At 46.3% G+C, this 20015-nt stretch overlaps 26 non-coding genes across 26 annotated transcripts; all 26 read left to right on the top strand.

Annotated features, from left to right (window-relative positions):
* Positions 1–997: 997 nt before the first annotated feature.
* TRNAK-UUU (transfer RNA lysine (anticodon UUU)) lies at positions 998–1070 on the top strand. The gene has a single exon. It is a non-coding gene; the product is annotated as a tRNA-Lys (tRNA).
* A 302-nt stretch (positions 1071–1372) lies between these two features.
* Positions 1373–1446, top strand: TRNAK-UUU (transfer RNA lysine (anticodon UUU)). The gene has a single exon. It is a non-coding gene; the product is annotated as a tRNA-Lys (tRNA).
* A 1004-nt stretch (positions 1447–2450) lies between these two features.
* LOC137564825 (U4 spliceosomal RNA) lies at positions 2451–2591 on the top strand. Its single transcript, XR_011030895.1, has one exon. It is a non-coding gene; the product is annotated as a U4 spliceosomal RNA (small nuclear RNA).
* A 672-nt stretch (positions 2592–3263) lies between these two features.
* Positions 3264–3336, top strand: TRNAK-UUU (transfer RNA lysine (anticodon UUU)). The gene has a single exon. It is a non-coding gene; the product is annotated as a tRNA-Lys (tRNA).
* A 303-nt stretch (positions 3337–3639) lies between these two features.
* TRNAK-UUU (transfer RNA lysine (anticodon UUU)) lies at positions 3640–3712 on the top strand. The gene has a single exon. It is a non-coding gene; the product is annotated as a tRNA-Lys (tRNA).
* Positions 3713–4716: 1004 nt separating this feature from the next.
* LOC137564801 (U4 spliceosomal RNA) lies at positions 4717–4857 on the top strand. The gene has a single exon (XR_011030872.1). It is a non-coding gene; the product is annotated as a U4 spliceosomal RNA (small nuclear RNA).
* A 672-nt stretch (positions 4858–5529) lies between these two features.
* On the top strand, positions 5530–5602 carry TRNAK-UUU (transfer RNA lysine (anticodon UUU)). The gene has a single exon. It is a non-coding gene; the product is annotated as a tRNA-Lys (tRNA).
* Positions 5603–5905: 303 nt separating this feature from the next.
* Positions 5906–5978, top strand: TRNAK-UUU (transfer RNA lysine (anticodon UUU)). Its single transcript has one exon. It is a non-coding gene; the product is annotated as a tRNA-Lys (tRNA).
* A 1004-nt stretch (positions 5979–6982) lies between these two features.
* LOC137564554 (U4 spliceosomal RNA) lies at positions 6983–7123 on the top strand. The gene has a single exon (XR_011030655.1). It is a non-coding gene; the product is annotated as a U4 spliceosomal RNA (small nuclear RNA).
* Positions 7124–7795: 672 nt separating this feature from the next.
* Positions 7796–7868, top strand: TRNAK-UUU (transfer RNA lysine (anticodon UUU)). Its single transcript has one exon. It is a non-coding gene; the product is annotated as a tRNA-Lys (tRNA).
* Positions 7869–8171: 303 nt separating this feature from the next.
* On the top strand, positions 8172–8244 carry TRNAK-UUU (transfer RNA lysine (anticodon UUU)). The gene has a single exon. It is a non-coding gene; the product is annotated as a tRNA-Lys (tRNA).
* Positions 8245–9248: 1004 nt separating this feature from the next.
* Positions 9249–9389, top strand: LOC137564800 (U4 spliceosomal RNA). Its single transcript, XR_011030871.1, has one exon. It is a non-coding gene; the product is annotated as a U4 spliceosomal RNA (small nuclear RNA).
* A 672-nt stretch (positions 9390–10061) lies between these two features.
* On the top strand, positions 10062–10134 carry TRNAK-UUU (transfer RNA lysine (anticodon UUU)). Its single transcript has one exon. It is a non-coding gene; the product is annotated as a tRNA-Lys (tRNA).
* A 303-nt stretch (positions 10135–10437) lies between these two features.
* TRNAK-UUU (transfer RNA lysine (anticodon UUU)) lies at positions 10438–10510 on the top strand. The gene has a single exon. It is a non-coding gene; the product is annotated as a tRNA-Lys (tRNA).
* Positions 10511–11514: 1004 nt separating this feature from the next.
* LOC137564798 (U4 spliceosomal RNA) lies at positions 11515–11655 on the top strand. The gene has a single exon (XR_011030870.1). It is a non-coding gene; the product is annotated as a U4 spliceosomal RNA (small nuclear RNA).
* Positions 11656–12327: 672 nt separating this feature from the next.
* On the top strand, positions 12328–12400 carry TRNAK-UUU (transfer RNA lysine (anticodon UUU)). Its single transcript has one exon. It is a non-coding gene; the product is annotated as a tRNA-Lys (tRNA).
* A 303-nt stretch (positions 12401–12703) lies between these two features.
* Positions 12704–12776, top strand: TRNAK-UUU (transfer RNA lysine (anticodon UUU)). Its single transcript has one exon. It is a non-coding gene; the product is annotated as a tRNA-Lys (tRNA).
* A 1004-nt stretch (positions 12777–13780) lies between these two features.
* LOC137564553 (U4 spliceosomal RNA) lies at positions 13781–13921 on the top strand. Its single transcript, XR_011030654.1, has one exon. It is a non-coding gene; the product is annotated as a U4 spliceosomal RNA (small nuclear RNA).
* A 672-nt stretch (positions 13922–14593) lies between these two features.
* Positions 14594–14666, top strand: TRNAK-UUU (transfer RNA lysine (anticodon UUU)). Its single transcript has one exon. It is a non-coding gene; the product is annotated as a tRNA-Lys (tRNA).
* A 307-nt stretch (positions 14667–14973) lies between these two features.
* On the top strand, positions 14974–15046 carry TRNAK-UUU (transfer RNA lysine (anticodon UUU)). Its single transcript has one exon. It is a non-coding gene; the product is annotated as a tRNA-Lys (tRNA).
* Positions 15047–16050: 1004 nt separating this feature from the next.
* LOC137564797 (U4 spliceosomal RNA) lies at positions 16051–16191 on the top strand. The gene has a single exon (XR_011030869.1). It is a non-coding gene; the product is annotated as a U4 spliceosomal RNA (small nuclear RNA).
* Positions 16192–16863: 672 nt separating this feature from the next.
* TRNAK-UUU (transfer RNA lysine (anticodon UUU)) lies at positions 16864–16936 on the top strand. The gene has a single exon. It is a non-coding gene; the product is annotated as a tRNA-Lys (tRNA).
* Positions 16937–17239: 303 nt separating this feature from the next.
* On the top strand, positions 17240–17312 carry TRNAK-UUU (transfer RNA lysine (anticodon UUU)). The gene has a single exon. It is a non-coding gene; the product is annotated as a tRNA-Lys (tRNA).
* Positions 17313–18316: 1004 nt separating this feature from the next.
* LOC137564796 (U4 spliceosomal RNA) lies at positions 18317–18457 on the top strand. The gene has a single exon (XR_011030868.1). It is a non-coding gene; the product is annotated as a U4 spliceosomal RNA (small nuclear RNA).
* A 672-nt stretch (positions 18458–19129) lies between these two features.
* Positions 19130–19202, top strand: TRNAK-UUU (transfer RNA lysine (anticodon UUU)). Its single transcript has one exon. It is a non-coding gene; the product is annotated as a tRNA-Lys (tRNA).
* Positions 19203–19505: 303 nt separating this feature from the next.
* TRNAK-UUU (transfer RNA lysine (anticodon UUU)) lies at positions 19506–19578 on the top strand. The gene has a single exon. It is a non-coding gene; the product is annotated as a tRNA-Lys (tRNA).
* The last annotated feature ends 437 nt before the right edge of the window (positions 19579–20015 follow it).

Raw genomic sequence — 20015 nt, 5'->3', positions numbered from 1 at the left:
AACATTTCGTAGCACCTCTTATCTCCAAATCAGTCTTGGCCACAAAATGCTCACTTGTCAGCGTTCTTTCATGAGGGTGAGGTCCAGTGTCTTATGGCCCATACTCACGGGCGAGAAATGTGGCCTGTCGTCAGCACACGTGAGCGTGTGGGCGACAGGCCGGCGACAGCTTCTCGCCAGGTCCCTCCGCGTACACACGCGGAAGAGGGACCAGCGGCAAGGCGGAAGCTGTCGCTGACGTTCCTCCTCCCCCCGCCGGAAACTCCATGTACCTACATGGAGGTTGCTGTCGCTAGTCCGCGTACTCACGCGGACTAGCGACAGTTGCGGCGGGGGGGCAGCGGCGACTGTCGCCATGCGATTGAAAGTTTCAATCGCATGGCGACATGAGCGGCGGGCGACAGTTCGGGGTGCGCGCGTGTGCGACGGCCCATACTCACGGGCGACCTGTCGCCGCAACACGCGCGCGCCGCGTGTTGAGGCGACAAAAGTCCCTCGTGAGTATGGGCCATAACTCTCTGGCAAATTTATAAACACCAGCAGGATGACTAAAATGACAAAAGTCCACTTTTCTTCTGCAGGTTGCTACTTTTCTAATGCCACATTCCTAAGAGAGAGAACAGTGTTGTTTCTCAGAGGTCTGGCCTGAAAAAATTTGGAGGTCACAAGCTCCATTTATTTGCGCTAGATACGATCCCGTGGCCTCTCGCTAGCTCTTTCTGCAAGCGTTGTTGGGGTGCTCAGAAACAGAGCACCGCTGACATTTAGGTTTCGCCGGCCTATAGCTTCTTCTGGCTGGTGTACCATTGTTTTAAAAGTGTCAACAATCAGCCAAGGTGAAGAACCTGATGGTTGAAGGAAACAACAGCGCATTCTGCTGTTTCCCGGCTATCTAGGTGCTATAGACTGCTCATGACTTGCACTAGACCTTAACTTGCGCCCAGCCTGGAAATACTGTAGCTAAACTTTGAGCTGCTGGAGTTCGCACCTTTTCAGAGCCTGGATAGCTCAGTCGGTAGAGTATCAGACTTTTAATCTGAGGGTCCAGGGTTCAAGTCCCTGTTCAGGCGATGCTCTCTGCCTTTCGTTATGCTTCGTGTCCTCTCCCTATCTTCCTCAACTGCAGCCTCTTGCGTGCTCCGCTTGCACCAGGCCAAAACACCGATGTCGGCCGCTTTCCATGCCTTCGCTGATTGATGGCTACCTTTCTAATGCCACCTTCCAAATCAAGTACAGTTTTATTCTTTCAGAGATCTGACCTAGAAAATGTAGAGGTCGCAGGCTATAGCCAGCTCAGGGCATGTACTAGACCTTCCGTCCATCCTGCTTGGAATAACTGACTTTTGAGCGGCTGGTGAAGCTCACCTTCCAGGGCCTGGAAAGCTCAGTCGGTAGAGCATCAGACTTTTAATCTGAGGGTCCAGGGTTCAAGTCCCTGTTCAGCCGATGCCTGTCCTTTACCCCATGCTCATTGGCCATCACTTCCGCTACCTGAGTTCCCTCTGCAACTGCTGCCTCTTGCGTGCTTTGCTTGCAGTAAGCCATAACCGAAACATCAGCCGCTTTCTGTGCATCCCCCGAACTCTCACAGCCTCCCTGCGTCTTGAATCTATTTCTCTTCAACTTTTTCTGCTGTGATATTAAACATGGATTATTCCATGCATAAAAGAGGCATCAAACCGTCAACATTATGCTGGGAATACACCATAAGTTTTTTCAGCAGATAGATGGTTCCATAGATAATTTCCAACATGTCCGATCTTATTATCGATCCTTTTTCTCATCGATTTCTCATAGAAATGAATGGAAATTGATCAGAAAAGATAAGAATCGGAAAGTCGATCGGAAATAAGATCGGATAGTAATCGACTGAAAAATGTCGTCGTGTATTCCCAGCATTAGAGTAATTCGCCGGATCCCTTCTCCAGCCTGCACATCTACCCTCAAAGCAGCAATGGAAGGCGCTTCATGCTTACCATGAGCATCAGAAAATTAACAGCTCACGTACCATCTCTCTCCTCCAGTAACCTGCAACCACCAAGACTTTGGCCAACTCCCAAGCACCTCTAGCCAGCGCAGCTTACCAGTACTTCCAGGCACAATAATCACAGGCCCAATTATCAGCACACATGGCAGTGACGTAGACTCATTACTCCATTTTTCAAATTGTATTTTTCATGTATTTTACAAGTGCGGGACTGGCCCACTTGGCAGCCTGCTCCACTAAACACTATGCTGGCATCCCTGGCAGGCTTTGTTTTGCCCTCTTTGCCGCCTTTTCAAATGCTAAGACTCTTTAGCCGCTTATTAACAATGCTTGTTTAGTGGCTGTCTAATTAGCATATGGCATCCCATGATCCTCAGCGGAACACTGTAAACTGCGTTTGTCTCTCCTTAAGGTGATTCCTTTATCCAAGAAAGAGGGGATATTTGCTGGCATTAGCTTGGCTAACTCTGCGCAGTGGCAGTATCATAGCCAATGAGGTTCAACTGAGGCGTCATTATTGCTAATTGAAAACTTTTCCCAATACCCCGCCATGATGACTTGAAATATAGTCAGCATCGGCAATTTTTGACAGTCTCTTCGGAGACTGACTAAGGTGTTTACCAACAGAGAAAGGATTATCTTCAAGGTGCATGATAACTGAGCAGTACTCGTGTGGTAGTACCATGGCTGGCACAATAACAACATTTCGTAGCACCTCTTATCTCCAAATCAGTCTTGGCCACAAAATGCTCACTTGTCAGCGTTCTTTCATGAGGGTGAGGTCCAGTGTCTTACTCTCTGGCAAATTTATAAACACCAGCAGGATGACTAAAATGACAAAAGTCCACTTTTCATCTGCAGGTTGCTACTTTTCTAATGCCACATTCCTAAGAGAGAGAACAGTGTTGTTTCTCAGAGGTCTGGCCTGAAAAATTTGGAGGTCACAAGCTCCATTTATTTGCGCTAGATACGATCCCGTGGCCTCTCGCTAGCTCTTTCTGCAAGCGTTGTTGGGGTGCTCAGAAACAGAGCACCGCTGACATTTAGGTTTCGCCGGCCTATAGCTTCTTCTGGCTGGTGTACCATTGTTTTAAAAGTGTCAACAATCAGCCAAGGTGAAGAACCTGATGGTTGAAGGAAACAACAGCGCATTCTGCTGTTTCCCGGCTATCTAGGTGCTATAGACTGCTCATGACTTGCACTAGACCTTAACTTGCGCCCAGCCTGGAAATACTGTAGCTAAACTTTGAGCTGCTGGAGATCGCACCTTTTCAGAGCCTGGATAGCTCAGTCGGTAGAGCTTCAGACTTTTAATCTGAGGGTCCAGGGTTCAAGTCCCTGTTCAGGCGATGCTCTCTGCCTTTCATTATGCTTCGTGTCCTCTCCCTATCTTCCTCAACTGCAGCCTCTTGCGTGCTCCGCTTGCACCAGGCCAAAACACCGATGTCGGCCGCTTTCCATGCCTTCGCTGATTTATGGCTACCTTTCTAATGCCACCTTCCAAATCAAGTACAGTTTTATTCTTTCAGAGATCTGACCTAGAAAATGTAGAGGTCGCAGGCTATAGCCAGCTCAGGGCATGTACTAGACCTTCCGTCCATCCTGCTTGGAATAACTGACTTTTGAGCTACTGGTGAAGCTCACCTTCCAGGGCCTGGATAGATCAGTCGGTAGAGCATCAGACTTTTAATCTGAGGGTCCAGGGTTCAAGTCCCTGTTCAGGCGATGCCTTTCCTTTACCCCATGCTCATTGGCCATCACTTCCGCTACCTGAGTTCCCTCTGCAACTGCTGCCTCTTGCGTGCTTTGCTTGCAGTAAGCCATAACCGAAACATCAGCCGCTTTCTGTGCATCCCCCGAACTCTCACAGCCTCCCTGCGTCTTGAATCTATTTCTCTTCAACTTTTTCTGCTGTGATATTAAACATGGATTATTCCATGCATAAAAGAGGCATCAAACCGTCAACATTATGCTGGGAATACACCATAAGTTTTTTCAGCAGATAGATGGTTCCATAGATAATTTCCAACATGTCCGATCTTATTATCGATCCTTTTTCTCATCCATTTCTCATAGAAATGAATGGAAATTGATCAGAAAAGATAAGAATCGGAAAGTCGATTGGAAATAAGATCGGATAGTAATCGACTGAAAAATGTCGTCGTGTATTCCCAGCATTAGAGTAATTCGCCGGATCCCTTCTCCAGCCTGCACATCTACCCTCAAAGCAGCAATGGAAGGAGCTTCATGCTTACCATGAGCATCAGAAAATTAACAGCTCACGTACCATCTCTCTCCTCCAGTAACCTGCAACCACCAAGACTTTGGCCAACTCCCAAGCACCTCTAGCCAGCGCAGCTTACCAGTACTTCCAGGCACAATAATCACAGGCCCAATTATCAGCACACATGGCAGTGACGTAGACTCATTACTCCATTTTTCAAATTGTATTTTTCATGTATTTTACAAGTGCGGGACTGGCCCACTTGGCAGCCTGCTCCACAAAACACTATGCTGGAATCCCTGGCAGGCTTTGTTTTGCCCTCTTTGCCGCCTTTTCAAATGCTAAGACTCTTTAGCCGCTTATTAACAATGCTTGTTTAGTGGCTGTCTAATTAGCATATGGCATCCCATGATCCTCAGCGGAACACTGTAAACTGCGTTTGTCTCTCCTTAAGGTGATTCCTTTATCCAAGAAAGAGGGGATATTTGCTGGCATTAGCTTGGCTAACTTTGCGCAGTGGCAGTGTCATAGCCAATGAGGTTCAACCGAGGTGTGATTATTGCTAATTGAAAACTTTTCCCAATACCCTGCCATGATGACTTGAAATATAGTCAGCATCGGCAATTTTTGACAGTCTCTTCGGAGACTGACTAAGGTGTTTACCAACAGAGAAAGGATTATCTTCAAGGTGCATGATGACTGAGCAGTGCTCGTGTGGTAGTACTGTGGCTGGCACAATAACAACATTTCGTAGCACCTCTTATCTCCAAATCAGTCTTGGCCACAAAATGCTCACTTGTCAGCGTTCTTTCATGAGGGTGAGGTCCAGTGTCTTACTCTCTGGCAAATTTATAAACACCAGCAGGATGACTAAAATGACAAAAGTCCACTTTTCATCTGCAGGTTGCTACTTTTCTAATGCCACATTCCTAAGAGAGAGAACAGTGTTGTTTCTCAGAGGTCTGGCCTGAAAAATTTGGAGGTCACAAGCTCCATTTATTTGCGCTAGATACGATCCCGTGGCCTCTCGCTAGCTCTTTCTGCAAGCGTTGTTGGGGTGCTCAGAAACAGAGCACCGCTGACATTTAGGTTTCGCCGGCCTATAGCTTCTTCTGGCTGGTGTACCATTGTTTTAAAAGTGTCAACAATCAGCCAAGGTGAAGAACCTGATGGTTGAAGGAAACAACAGCGCATTCTGCTGTTTCCCGGCTATCTAGGTGCTATAGACTGCTCATGACTTGCACTAGACCTTAACTTGCGCCCAGCCTGGAAATACTGTAGCTAAACTTTGAGCTGCTGGAGATCGCACCTTTTCAGAGCCTGGATAGCTCAGTCGGTAGAGCATCAGACTTTTAATCTGAGGGTCCAGGGTTCAAGTCCCTGTTCAGGTGATGCTCTCTGCCTTTCGTTATGCTTCGCGTCCTCTCACTATCTTCCTCAACTGCAGCCTCTTGCGTGCTCTGCTTGCACCAGGCCAAAGCACCGATGTCGGCCGCTTTCCATGCCTTCGCTGATTGGTGGCTACCTTTCTAATGCCACCTTCCAAATCAAGTACAGTTTTATTCTTTCAGAGATCTGACCTAGAAAATGTAGAGGTCGCAGGCTATAGCCAGCTCAGGGCATGTACTAGACCTTCCGTCCATCCTGCTTGGAATAACTGACTTTTGAGCTGCTGGTGAAGCTCACCTTCTAGGGCCTGGATAGCTCAGTCGGTAGAGCATCAGACTTTTAATCTGAGGGTCCAGGGTTCAAGTCCCTGTTCAGGCGATGCCTTTTCTTTACCCCATGCTCATTGGCCATCACTTCCGCTACCTGAGTTCCCTCTGCAACTGCTGCCTCTTGCGTGCTTTGCTTGCAGTAAGCCATAACCGAAACATCAGCCGCTTTCTGTGCATCCCCCGAACTCTCACAGCCTCCCTGCGTCTTGAATCTATTTCTCTTCAACTTTTTCTGCTGTGATATTAAACATGGATTATTCCATGCATAAAAGAGGCATCAAACCGTCAACATTATGCTGGGAATACACCATAAGTTTTTTCAGCAGATAGATGGTTCCATAGATAATTTCCAACATGTCCGATCTTATTATCGATCCTTTTTCTCATCCATTTCTCATAGAAATGAATGGAAATTGATCAGAAAAGATAAGAATCGGAAAGTCGATCGGAAATAAGATCGGATAGTAATCAACTGAAAAATGTCATCGTGTATTCCCAGCATTAGAGTAATTCGCCGGATCCCTTCTCCAGACTGCACATCTACCCTCAAAGCAGCAATGGAAGGAGCTTCATGCTTACCATGAGCATCAGAAAATTAACAGCTCACGTACCATCTCTCTCCTCCAGTAACCTGCAACCACCAAGACTTTGGCCAACTCCCAAGCACCTCTAGCCAGCGCAGCTTACCAGTACTTCCAGGCACAATAATCACAGGCCCAATTATCAGCACACATGGCAATGACGTAGACTCATTACTCCATTTTTCAAATTGTATTTTTCATGTATTTTACAAGTGCGGGACTGGCCCACTTGGCAGCCTGCTCCACAAAACACTATGCTGGCATCCCTGGCAGGCTTTGTTTTGCCAGCTTTGCCGCCTTTTCAAATGCTAAGACTCTTTAGCCGCTTATTAACAATGCTTGTTTAGTGGCTGTCTAATTAGCATATGGCATCCCATGATCCTCAGCGGAACACTGTCAACTGCGTTTGTCTCTCCTTAAGGTGATTCCTTTATCCAAGAAAGAGGGGATATTTGCTGGCATTATCTTGGCTAACTTTGCGCAGTGGCAGTATCATAGCCAATGAGGTTCAACCGAGGCGTGATTATTGCTAATTGAAAACTTTTCCCAATACCCCGCCATGATGACTTGAAATATAGTCAGCATCGGCAATTTTTGACAGTCTCTTCGGAGACTGACTAAGGTGTTTACCATCAGAGAAAGGATTATCTTCAAGGTGCATGATGACTGAGCAGTGCTCGTGTGGTAGTACCGTGGCTGGCACAATAACAACATTTCGTAGCACCTCTTATCTCCAAATCAGTCTTGGCCACAAAATGCTCACTTGTCAGCGTTCTTTCATGAGGGTGAGGTCCAGTGTCTTACTCTCTGGCAAATTTATAAACACCAGCAGGATGACTAAAATGACAAAAGTCCACTTTTCTTCTGCAGGTTGCTACTTTTCTAATGCCACATTCCTAAGAGAGAGAACAGTGTTGTTTCTCAGAGGTCTGGCCTGAAAAATTTGGAGGTCACAAGCTCCATTTATTTGCGCTAGATACGATCCCGTGGCCTCTCGCTAGCTCTTTCTGCAAGCGTTGTTGGGGTGCTCAGAAACAGAGCACCGCTGACATTTAGGTTTCGCCGGCCTATAGCTTCTTCTGGCTGGTGTACCATTGTTTTAAAAGTGTCAACAATCAGCCAAGGTGAAGAACCTGATGGTTGAAGGAAACAACAGCGCATTCTGCTGTTTCCCGGCTATCTAGGTGCTATAGACTGCTCATGACTTGCACTAGACCTTAACTTGCGCCCAGCCTGGAAATACTGTAGCTAAACTTTGAGCTGCTGGAGATCGCACCTTTTCAGAGCCTGGATAGCTCAGTCGGTAGAGCATCAGACTTTTAATCTGAGGGTCCAGGGTTCAAGTCCCTGTTCAGGCGATGCTCTCTGCCTTTCGTTATGCTTCGTGTCCTCTCCCTATCTTCCTCAACTGCAGCCTCTTGCGTGCTCCGCTTGCACCAGGCCAAAACACCGATGTCGGCCGCTTTCCATGCCTTCGCTGATTTATGGCTACCTTTCTAATGCCACCTTCCAAATCAAGTACAGTTTTATTCTTTCAGAGATCTGACCTAGAAAATGTAGAGGTCGCAGGCTATAGCCAGCTCAGGGCATGTACTAGACCTTCCGTCCATCCTGCTTGGAATAACTGACTTTTGAGCTGCTGGTGAAGCTCACCTTCCAGGGCCTGGATAGCTCAGTCGGTAGAGCATCAGACTTTTAATCTGAGGGTCCAGGGTTCAAGTTCCTGTTCAGGCGATTCCTTTCCTTTACCCCATGCTCATTGGCCATCACTTCCGCTACCTGAGTTCCCTCTGCAACTGCTGCCTCTTGCGTGCTTTGCTTGCAGTAAGCCATAACCGAAACATCAGCCGCTTTCTGTGCATCCCCCGAACTCTCACAGCCTCCCTGCGTCTTGAATCTATTTCTCTTCAACTTTTTCTGCTGTGATATTAAACATGGATTATTCCATGCATAAAAGAGGCATCAAACCGTCAACATTATGCTGGGAATACACCATAAGTTTTTTCAGCAGATAGATGGTTCCATAGATAATTTCCAACATGTCCGATCTTATTATCGATCCTTTTTCTCATCGATTTCTCATAGAAATGAATGGAAATTGATCAGAAAAGATAAGAATCGGAAAGTCGATTGGAAATAAGATCGGATAGTAATCGACTGAAAAATGTCGTCGTGTATTCCCAGCATTAGAGTAATTCGCCGGATCCCTTCTCCAGCCTGCACATCTACCCTCAAAGCAGCAATGGAAGGAGCTTCATGCTTACCATGAGCATCAGAAAATTAACAGCTCACGTACCATCTCTCTCCTCCAGTAACCTGCAACCACCAAGACTTTGGCCAACTCCCAAGCACCTCTAGCCAGCGCAGCTTACCAGTACTTCCAGGCACAATAATCACAGGCCCAATTATCAGCACACATGGCAGTGACGTAGACTCATTACTCCATTTTTCAAATTGTATTTTTCATGTATTTTACAAGTGCGGGACTGGCCCACTTGGCAGCCTGCTCCACAAAACACTATGCTGGCATCCCTGGCAGGCTTTGTTTTGCCCTCTTTGCCGCCTTTTCAAATGCTAAGACTCTTTAGCCGCTTATTAACAATGCTTGTTTAGTGGCTGTCTAATTAGCATATGGCATCCCATGATCCTCAGCGGAACACTGTAAACTGCGTTTGTCTCTCCTTAAGGTGATTCCTTTATCCAAGAAAGAGGGGATATTTGCTGGCATTAGCTTGGCTAACTTTGCGCAGTGGCAGTGTCATAGCCAATGAGGTTCAACCGAGGTGTGATTATTGCTAATTGAAAACTTTTCCCAATACCCTGCCATGATGACTTGAAATATAGTCAGCATCGGCAATTTTTGACAGTCTCTTCGGAGACTGACTAAGGTGTTTACCAACAGAGAAAGGATTATCTTCAAGGTGCATGATGACTGAGCAGTGCTCGTGTGGTAGTACCGTGGCTGGCACAATAACAACATTTCGTAGCACCTCTTATCTCCAAATCAGTCTTGGTCACAAAATGCTCACTTGTCAGCGTTCTTTCATGAGGGTGAGGTCCAGTGTCTTACTCTCTGGCAAATTTATAAACACCAGCAGGATGACTAAAATGACAAAAGTCCACTTTTCATCTGCAGGTTGCTACTTTTCTAATGCCACATTCCTAAGAGAGAGAACAGTGTTGTTTCTCAGAGGTCTGGCCTGAAAAATTTGGAGGTCACAAGCTCCATTTATTTGCGCTAGATACGATCCCGTGGCCTCTCGCTAGCTCTTTCTGCAAGCGTTGTTGGGGTGCTCAGAAACAGAGCACCGCTGACATTTAGGTTTCGCCGGCCTATAGCTTCTTCTGGCTGGTGTACCATTGTTTTAAAAGTGTCAACAATCAGCCAAGGTGAAGAACCTGATGGTTGAAGGAAACAACAGCGCATTCTGCTGTTTCCCGGCTATCTAGGTGCTATAGACTGCTCATGACTTGCACTAGACCTTAACTTGCGCCCAGCCTGGAAATACTGTAGCTAAACTTTGAGCTGCTGGAGATCGCACCTTTTCAGAGCCTGGATAGCTCAGTCGGTAGAGCATCAGACTTTTAATCTGAGGGTCCAGGGTTCAAGTCCCTGTTCAGGTGATGCTCTCTGCCTTTCGTTATGCTTCGTGTCCTCTCACTATCTTCCTCAACTGCAGCCTCTTGCGTGCTCTGCTTGCACCAGGCCAAAGCACCGATGTCGGCCGCTTTCCATGCCTTCGCTGATTGGTGGCTACCTTTCTAATGCCACCTTCCAAATCAAGTACAGTTTTATTCTTTCAGAGATCTGACCTAGAAAATGTAGAGGTCGCAGGCTATAGCCAGCTCAGGGCATGTACTAGACCTTCCGTCCATCCTGCTTGGAATAACTGACTTTTGAGCTGCTGGTGAAGCTCACCTTCCAGGGCCTGGATAGCTCAGTCGGTAGAGCATCAGACTTTTAATCTGAGGGTCCAGGGTTCAAGTCCCTGTTCAGGCGATGCCTTTCCTTTACCCCATGCTCATTGGCCATCACTTCCGCTACCTGAGTTCCCTCTGCAACTGCTGCCTCTTGCGTGCTTTGCTTGCAGTAAGCCATAACCGAAACATCAGCCGCTTTCTGTGCATCCCCCGAACTCTCACAGCCTCCCTGCGTCTTGAATCTATTTCTCTTCAACTTTTTCTGCTGTGATATTAAACATGGATTATTCCATGCATAAAAGAGGCATCAAACCGTCAACATTATGCTGGGAATACACCATAAGTTTTTTCAGCAGATAGATGGTTCCATAGATAATTTCCAACATGTCCGATCTTATTATCGATCCTTTTTCTCATCGATTTCTCATAGAAATGAATGGAAATTGATCAGAAAAGATAAGAATCGGAAAGTCGATCGGAAATAAGATCGGATAGTAATCAACTGAAAAATGTCATCGTGTATTCCCAGCATTAGAGTAATTCGCCGGATCCCTTCTCCAGACTGCACATCTACCCTCAAAGCAGCAATGGAAGGAGCTTCATGCTTACCATGAGCATCAGAAAATTAACAGCTCACGTACCATCTCTCTCCTCCAGTAACCTGCAACCACCAAGACTTTGGCCAACTCCCAAGCACCTCTAGCCAGCGCAGCTTACCAGTACTTCCAGGCACAATAATCACAGGCCCAATTATCAGCACACATGGCAATGACGTAGACTCATTACTCCATTTTTCAAATTGTATTTTTCATGTATTTTACAAGTGCGGGACTGGCCCACTTGGCAGCCTGCTCCACAAAACACTATGCTGGCATCCCTGGCAGGCTTTGTTTTGCCCTCTTTGCCGCCTTTTCAAATGCTAAGACTCTTTAGCCGCTTATTAACAATGCTTGTTTAGTGGCTGTCTAATTAGCATATGGCATCCCATGATCCTCAGCGGAACACTGTAAACTGCGTTTGTCTCTCCTTAAGGTGATTCCTTTATCCAAGAAAGAGGGGATATTTGCTGGCATTAGCTTGGCTAACTTTGCGCAGTGGCAGTGTCATAGCCAATGAGGTTCAACCGAGGTGTGATTATTGCTAATTGAAAACTTTTCCCAATACCCTGCCATGATGACTTGAAATATAGTCAGCATCGGCAATTTTTGACAGTCTCTTCGGAGACTGACTAAGGTGTTTACCAACAGAGAAAGGATTATCTTCAAGGTGCATGATGACTGAGCAGTGCTCGTGTGGTAGTACTGTGGCTGGCACAATAACAACATTTCGTAGCACCTCTTATCTCCAAATCAGTCTTGGCCACAAAATGCTCACTTGTCAGCGTTCTTTCATGAGGGTGAGGTCCAGTGTCTTACTCTCTGGCAAATTTATAAACACCAGCAGGATGACTAAAATGACAAAAGTCCACTTTTCATCTGCAGGTTGCTACTTTTCTAATGCCACATTCCTAAGAGAGAGAACAGTGTTGTTTCTCAGAGGTCTGGCCTGAAAAATTTGGAGGTCACAAGCTCCATTTATTTGCGCTAGATACGATCCCGTGGCCTCTCGCTAGCTCTTTCTGCAAGCGTTGTTGGGGTGCTCAGAAACAGAGCACCGCTGACATTTAGGTTTCGCCGGCCTATAGCTTCTTCTGGCTGGTGTACCATTGTTTTAAAAGTGTCAACAATCAGCCAAGGTGAAGAACCTGATGGTTGAAGGAAACAACAGCGCATTCTGCTGTTTCCCGGCTATCTAGGTGCTATAGACTGCTCATGACTTGCACTAGACCTTAACTTGCGCCCAGCCTGGAAATACTGTAGCTAAACTTTGAGCTGCTGGAGATCGCACCTTTTCAGAGCCTGGATAGCTCAGTCGGTAGAGCATCAGACTTTTAATCTGAGGGTCCAGGGTTCAAGTCCCTGTTCAGGTGATGCTCTCTGCCTTTCGTTATGCTTCGTGTCCTCTCACTATCTTCCTCAACTGCAGCCTCTTGCGTGCTCTGCTTGCACCAGGCCAAAGCACCGATGTCGGCCGCTTTCCATGCCTTCGCTGATTGGTGGCTACCTTTCTAATGCCACCTTCCAAATCAAGTACAGTTTTATTCTTTCAGAGATCTGACCTAGAAAATGTAGAGGTCGCAGGCTATAGCCAGCTCAGGGCATGTACTAGACCTTCCGTCCATCCTGCTTGGAATAACTGACTTTTGAGCTGCTGGTGAAGCTCACCTTCTAGGGCCTGGATAGCTCAGTCGGTAGAGCATCAGACTTTTAATCTGAGGGTCCAGGGTTCAAGTCCCTGTTCAGGCGATGCCTTTTCTTTACCCCATGCTCATTGGCCATCACTTCCGCTACCTGAGTTCCCTCTGCAACTGCTGCCTCTTGCGTGCTTTGCTTGCAGTAAGCCATAACCGAAACATCAGCCGCTTTCTGTGCATCCCCCGAACTCTCACAGCCTCCCTGCGTCTTGAATCTATTTCTCTTCAACTTTTTCTGCTGTGATATTAAACATGGATTATTCCATGCATAAAAGAGGCATCAAACCGTCAACATTATGCTGGGAATACACCATAAGTTTTTTCAGCAGATAGATGGTTCCATAGATAATTTCCAACATGTCCGATCTTATTATCGATCCTTTTTCTCATCCATTTCTCATAGAAATGAATGGAAATTGATCAGAAAAGATAAGAATCGGAAAGTCGATCGGAAATAAGATCGGATAGTAATCAACTGAAAAATGTCATCGTGTATTCCCAGCATTAGAGTAATTCGCCGGATCCCTTCTCCAGACTGCACATCTACCCTCAAAGCAGCAATGGAAGGAGCTTCATGCTTACCATGAGCATCAGAAAATTAACAGCTCACGTACCATCTCTCTCCTCCAGTAACCTGCAACCACCAAGACTTTGGCCAACTCCCAAGCACCTCTAGCCAGCGCAGCTTACCAGTACTTCCAGGCACAATAATCACAGGCCCAATTATCAGCACACATGGCAATGACGTAGACTCATTACTCCATTTTTCAAATTGTATTTTTCATGTATTTTACAAGTGCGGGACTGGCCCACTTGGCAGCCTGCTCCACAAAACACTATGCTGGCATCCCTGGCAGGCTTTGTTTTGCCCTCTTTGCCGCCTTTTCAAATGCTAAGACTCTTTAGCCGCTTATTAACAATGCTTGTTTAGTGGCTGTCTAATTAGCATATGGCATCCCATGATCCTCAGCGGAACACTGTAAACTGCGTTTGTCTCTCCTTAAGGTGATTCCTTTATCCAAGAAAGAGGGGATATTTGCTGGCATTATCTTGGCTAACTTTGCGCAGTGGCAGTATCATAGCCAATGAGGTTCAACCGAGGCGTGATTATTGCTAATTGAAAACTTTTCCCAATACCCCGCCATGATGACTTGAAATATAGTCAGCATCGGCAATTTTTGACAGTCTCTTCGGAGACTGACTAAGGTGTTTACCAACAGAGAAAGGATTATCTTCAAGGTGCATGATGACTGAGCAGTGCTCGTGTGGTAGTACCGTGGCTGGCACAATAACAACATTTCGTAGCACCTCTTATCTCCAAATCAGTCTTGGCCACAAAATGCTCACTTGTCAGCGTTCTTTCATGAGGGTGAGGTCCAGTGTCTTACTCTCTGGCAAATTTATAAACACCAGCAGGATGACTAAAATGACAAAAGTCCACTTTTCTTCTGCAGGTTGCTACTTTTCTAATGCCACATTCCTAAGAGAGAGAACAGTGTTGTTTCTCAGAGGTCTGGCCTGAAAAATTTGGAGGTCACAAGCTCCATTTATTTGCGCTAGATACGATCCCGTGGCCTCTCGCTAGCTCTTTCTGCAAGCGTTGTTGGGGTGCTCAGAAACAGAGCACCGCTGACATTTAGGTTTCGCCGGCCTATAGCTTCTTCTGGCTGGTGTACCATTGTTTTAAAAGTGTCAACAATCAGCCAAGGTGAAGAACCTGATGGTTGAAGGAAACAACAGCGCATTCTGCTGTTTCCCGGCTATCTAGGTGCTATAGACTGCTCATGACTTGCACTAGACCTTAACTTGCGCCCAGCCTGGAAATACTGTAGCTAAACTTTGAGCTGCTGGAGATCGCACCTTTTCTGAGCCTGGATAGCTCAGTCGGTAGAGCATCAGACTTTTAATCTGAGGGTCCAGGGTTCAAGTCCCTGTTCAGGCGATGCTCTCTGCCTTTCGTTATGCTTTGTGTCCTCTCCCTATCTTCCTCAACTGCAGCCTCTTGCGTGCTCCGCTTGCACCAGGCCAAAACACCGATGTCGGCCGCTTTCCATGCCTTCGCTGATTTATGGCTACCTTTCTAATGCCACCTTCCAAATCAAGTACAGTTTTATTCTTTCAGAGATCTGACCTAGAAAATGTAGAGGTCGCAGGCTATAGCCAGCTCAGGGCATGTACTAGACCTTCCGTCCATCCTGCTTGGAATAACTGACTTTTGAGCGAGCTGCTGGTGAAGCTCACCTTCCAGGGCCTGGATAGCTCAGTCGGTAGAGCATCAGACTTTTAATCTGAGGGTCCAGGGTTCAAGTTCCTGTTCAGGCGATGCCTTTCCTTTACCCCATGCTCATTGGCCATCACTTCCGCTACCTGAGTTCCCTCTGCAACTGCTGCCTCTTGCGTGCTTTGCTTGCAGTAAGCCATAACCGAAACATCAGCCGCTTTCTGTGCATCCCCCGAACTCTCACAGCCTCCCTGCGTCTTGAATCTATTTCTCTTCAACTTTTTCTGCTGTGATATTAAACATGGATTATTCCATGCATAAAAGAGGCATCAAACCGTCAACATTATGCTGGGAATACACCATAAGTTTTTTCAGCAGATAGATGGTTCCATAGATAATTTCCAACATGTCCGATCTTATTATCGATCCTTTTTCTCATCGATTTCTCATAGAAATGAATGGAAATTGATCAGAAAAGATAAGAATCGGAAAGTCGATTGGAAATAAGATCGGATAGTAATCGACTGAAAAATGTCGTCGTGTATTCCCAGCATTAGAGTAATTCGCCGGATCCCTTCTCCAGCCTGCACATCTACCCTCAAAGCAGCAATGGAAGGAGCTTCATGCTTACCATGAGCATCAGAAAATTAACAGCTCACGTACCATCTCTCTCCTCCAGTAACCTGCAACCACCAAGACTTTGGCCAACTCCCAAGCACCTCTAGCCAGCGCAGCTTACCAGTACTTCCAGGCACAATAATCACAGGCCCAATTATCAGCACACATGGCAGTGACGTAGACTCATTACTCCATTTTTCAAATTGTATTTTTCATGTATTTTACAAGTGCGGGACTGGCCCACTTGGCAGCCTGCTCCACAAAACACTATGCTGGCATCCCTGGCAGGCTTTGTTTTGCCCTCTTTGCCGCCTTTTCAAATGCTAAGACTCTTTAGCCGCTTATTAACAATGCTTGTTTAGTGGCTGTCTAATTAGCATATGGCATCCCATGATCCTCAGCGGAACACTGTAAACTGCGTTTGTCTCTCCTTAAGGTGATTCCTTTATCCAAGAAAGAGGGGATATTTGCTGGCATTAGCTTGGCTAACTTTGCGCAGTGGCAGTGTCATAGCCAATGAGGTTCAACCGAGGTGTGATTATTGCTAATTGAAAACTTTTCCCAATACCCTGCCATGATGACTTGAAATATAGTCAGCATCGGCAATTTTTGACAGTCTCTTCGGAGACTGACTAAGGTGTTTACCAACAGAGAAAGGATTATCTTCAAGGTGCATGATGACTGAGCAGTGCTCGTGTGGTAGTACCGTGGCTGGCACAATAACAACATTTCGTAGCACCTCTTATCTCCAAATCAGTCTTGGTCACAAAATGCTCACTTGTCAGCGTTCTTTCATGAGGGTGAGGTCCAGTGTCTTACTCTCTGGCAAATTTATAAACACCAGCAGGATGACTAAAATGACAAAAGTCCACTTTTCATCTGCAGGTTGCTACTTTTCTAATGCCACATTCCTAAGAGAGAGAACAGTGTTGTTTCTCAGAGGTCTGGCCTGAAAAATTTGGAGGTCACAAGCTCCATTTATTTGCGCTAGATACGATCCCGTGGCCTCTCGCTAGCTCTTTCTGCAAGCGTTGTTGGGGTGCTCAGAAACAGAGCACCGCTGACATTTAGGTTTCGCCGGCCTATAGCTTCTTCTGGCTGGTGTACCATTGTTTTAAAAGTGTCAACAATCAGCCAAGGTGAAGAACCTGATGGTTGAAGGAAACAACAGCGCATTCTGCTGTTTCCCGGCTATCTAGGTGCTATAGACTGCTCATGACTTGCACTAGACCTTAACTTGCGCCCAGCCTGGAAATACTGTAGCTAAACTTTGAGCTGCTGGAGATCGCACCTTTTCAGAGCCTGGATAGCTCAGTCGGTAGAGCATCAGACTTTTAATCTGAGGGTCCAGGGTTCAAGTCCCTGTTCAGGTGATGCTCTCTGCCTTTCGTTATGCTTCGTGTCCTCTCACTATCTTCCTCAACTGCAGCCTCTTGCGTGCTCTGCTTGCACCAGGCCAAAGCACCGATGTCGGCCGCTTTCCATGCCTTCGCTGATTGGTGGCTACCTTTCTAATGCCACCTTCCAAATCAAGTACAGTTTTATTCTTTCAGAGATCTGACCTAGAAAATGTAGAGGTCGCAGGCTATAGCCAGCTCAGGGCATGTACTAGACCTTCCGTCCATCCTGCTTGGAATAACTGACTTTTGAGCTGCTGGTGAAGCTCACCTTCCAGGGCCTGGATAGCTCAGTCGGTAGAGCATCAGACTTTTAATCTGAGGGTCCAGGGTTCAAGTCCCTGTTCAGGCGATGCCTTTCCTTTACCCCATGCTCATTGGCCATCACTTCCGCTACCTGAGTTCCCTCTGCAACTGCTGCCTCTTGCGTGCTTTGCTTGCAGTAAGCCATAACCGAAACATCAGCCGCTTTCTGTGCATCCCCCGAACTCTCACAGCCTCCCTGCGTCTTGAATCTATTTCTCTTCAACTTTTTCTGCTGTGATATTAAACATGGATTATTCCATGCATAAAAGAGGCATCAAACCGTCAACATTATGCTGGGAATACACCATAAGTTTTTTCAGCAGATAGATGGTTCCATAGATAATTTCCAACATGTCCGATCTTATTATCGATCCTTTTTCTCATCCATTTCTCATAGAAATGAATGGAAATTGATCAGAAAAGATAAGAATCGGAAAGTCGATCGGAAATAAGATCGGATAGTAATCAACTGAAAAATGTCATTGTGTATTCCCAGCATTAGAGTAATTCGCCGGATCCCTTCTCCAGACTGCACATCTACCCTCAAAGCAGCAATGGAAGGAGCTTCATGCTTACCATGAGCATCAGAAAATTAACAGCTCACGTACCATCTCTCTCCTCCAGTAACCTGCAACCACCAAGACTTTGGCCAACTCCCAAGCACCTCTAGCCAGCGCAGCTTACCAGTACTTCCAGGCACAATAATCACAGGCCCAATTATCAGCACACATGGCAATGACGTAGACTCATTACTCCATTTTTCAAATTGTATTTTTCATGTATTTTACAAGTGCGGGACTGGCCCACTTGGCAGCCTGCTCCACAAAACACTATGCTGGCATCCCTGGCAGGCTTTGTTTTGCCCTCTTTGCCGCCTTTTCAAATGCTAAGACTCTTTAGCCGCTTATTAACAATGCTTGTTTAGTGGCTGTCTAATTAGCATATGGCATCCCATGATCCTCAGCGGAACACTGTAAACTGCGTTTGTCTCTCCTTAAGGTGATTCCTTTATCCAAGAAAGAGGGGATATTTGCTGGCATTAGCTTGGCTAACTTTGCGCAGTGGCAGTGTCATAGCCAATGAGGTTCAACCGAGGTGTGATTATTGCTAATTGAAAACTTTTCCCAATACCCTGCCATGATGACTTGAAATATAGTCAGCATCGGCAATTTTTGACAGTCTCTTCGGAGACTGACTAAGGTGTTTACCAACAGAGAAAGGATTATCTTCAAGGTGCATGATGACTGAGCAGTGCTCGTGTGGTAGTACCGTGGCTGGCACAATAACAACATTTCGTAGCACCTCTTATCTCCAAATCAGTCTTGGTCACAAAATGCTCACTTGTCAGCGTTCTTTCATGAGGGTGAGGTCCAGTGTCTTACTCTCTGGCAAATTTATAAACACCAGCAGGATGACTAAAATGACAAAAGTCCACTTTTCATCTGCAGGTTGCTACTTTTCTAATGCCACATTCCTAAGAGAGAGAACAGTGTTGTTTCTCAGAGGTCTGGCCTGAAAAATTTGGAGGTCACAAGCTCCATTTATTTGCGCTAGATACGATCCCGTGGCCTCTCGCTAGCTCTTTCTGCAAGCGTTGTTGGGGTGCTCAGAAACAGAGCACCGCTGACATTTAGGTTTCGCCGGCCTATAGCTTCTTCTGGCTGGTGTACCATTGTTTTAAAAGTGTCAACAATCAGCCAAGGTGAAGAACCTGATGGTTGAAGGAAACAACAGCGCATTCTGCTGTTTCCCGGCTATCTAGGTGCTATAGACTGCTCATGACTTGCACTAGACCTTAACTTGCGCCCAGCCTGGAAATACTGTAGCTAAACTTTGAGCTGCTGGAGATCGCACCTTTTCAGAGCCTGGATAGCTCAGTCGGTAGAGCATCAGACTTTTAATCTGAGGGTCCAGGGTTCAAGTCCCTGTTCAGGTGATGCTCTCTGCCTTTCGTTATGCTTCGTGTCCTCTCACTATCTTCCTCAACTGCAGCCTCTTGCGTGCTCTGCTTGCACCAGGCCAAAGCACCGATGTCGGCCGCTTTCCATGCCTTCGCTGATTGGTGGCTACCTTTCTAATGCCACCTTCCAAATCAAGTACAGTTTTATTCTTTCAGAGATCTGACCTAGAAAATGTAGAGGTCGCAGGCTATAGCCAGCTCAGGGCATGTACTAGACCTTCCGTCCATCCTGCTTGGAATAACTGACTTTTGAGCTGCTGGTGAAGCTCACCTTCCAGGGCCTGGATAGCTCAGTCGGTAGAGCATCAGACTTTTAATCTGAGGGTCCAGGGTTCAAGTCCCTGTTCAGGCGATGCCTTTCCTTTACCCCATGCTCATTGGCCATCACTTCCGCTACCTGAGTTCCCTCTGCAACTGCTGCCTCTTGCGTGCTTTGCTTGCAGTAAGCCATAACCGAAACATCAGCCGCTTTCTGTGCATCCCCCGAACTCTCACAGCCTCCCTGCGTCTTGAATCTATTTCTCTTCAACTTTTTCTGCTGTGATATTAAACATGGATTATTCCATGCATAAAAGAGGCATCAAACCGTCAACATTATGCTGGGAATACACCATAAGTTTTTTCAGCAGATAGATGGTTCCATAGATAATTTCCAACATGTCCGATCTTATTATCGATCCTTTTTCTCATCCATTTCTCATAGAAATGAATGGAAATTGATCAGAAAAGATAAGAATCGGAAAGTCGATCGGAAATAAGATCGGATAGTAATCAACTGAAAAATGTCAT

The sequence above is a fragment of the Hyperolius riggenbachi genome, chromosome 3 (genome assembly GCF_040937935.1).
Source record: "Hyperolius riggenbachi isolate aHypRig1 chromosome 3, aHypRig1.pri, whole genome shotgun sequence".
In the NCBI taxonomy this organism is placed as follows: domain Eukaryota; kingdom Metazoa; phylum Chordata; class Amphibia; order Anura; family Hyperoliidae; genus Hyperolius; species Hyperolius riggenbachi.
This window is presented reverse-complemented; position numbering and strand designations above follow the sequence as displayed.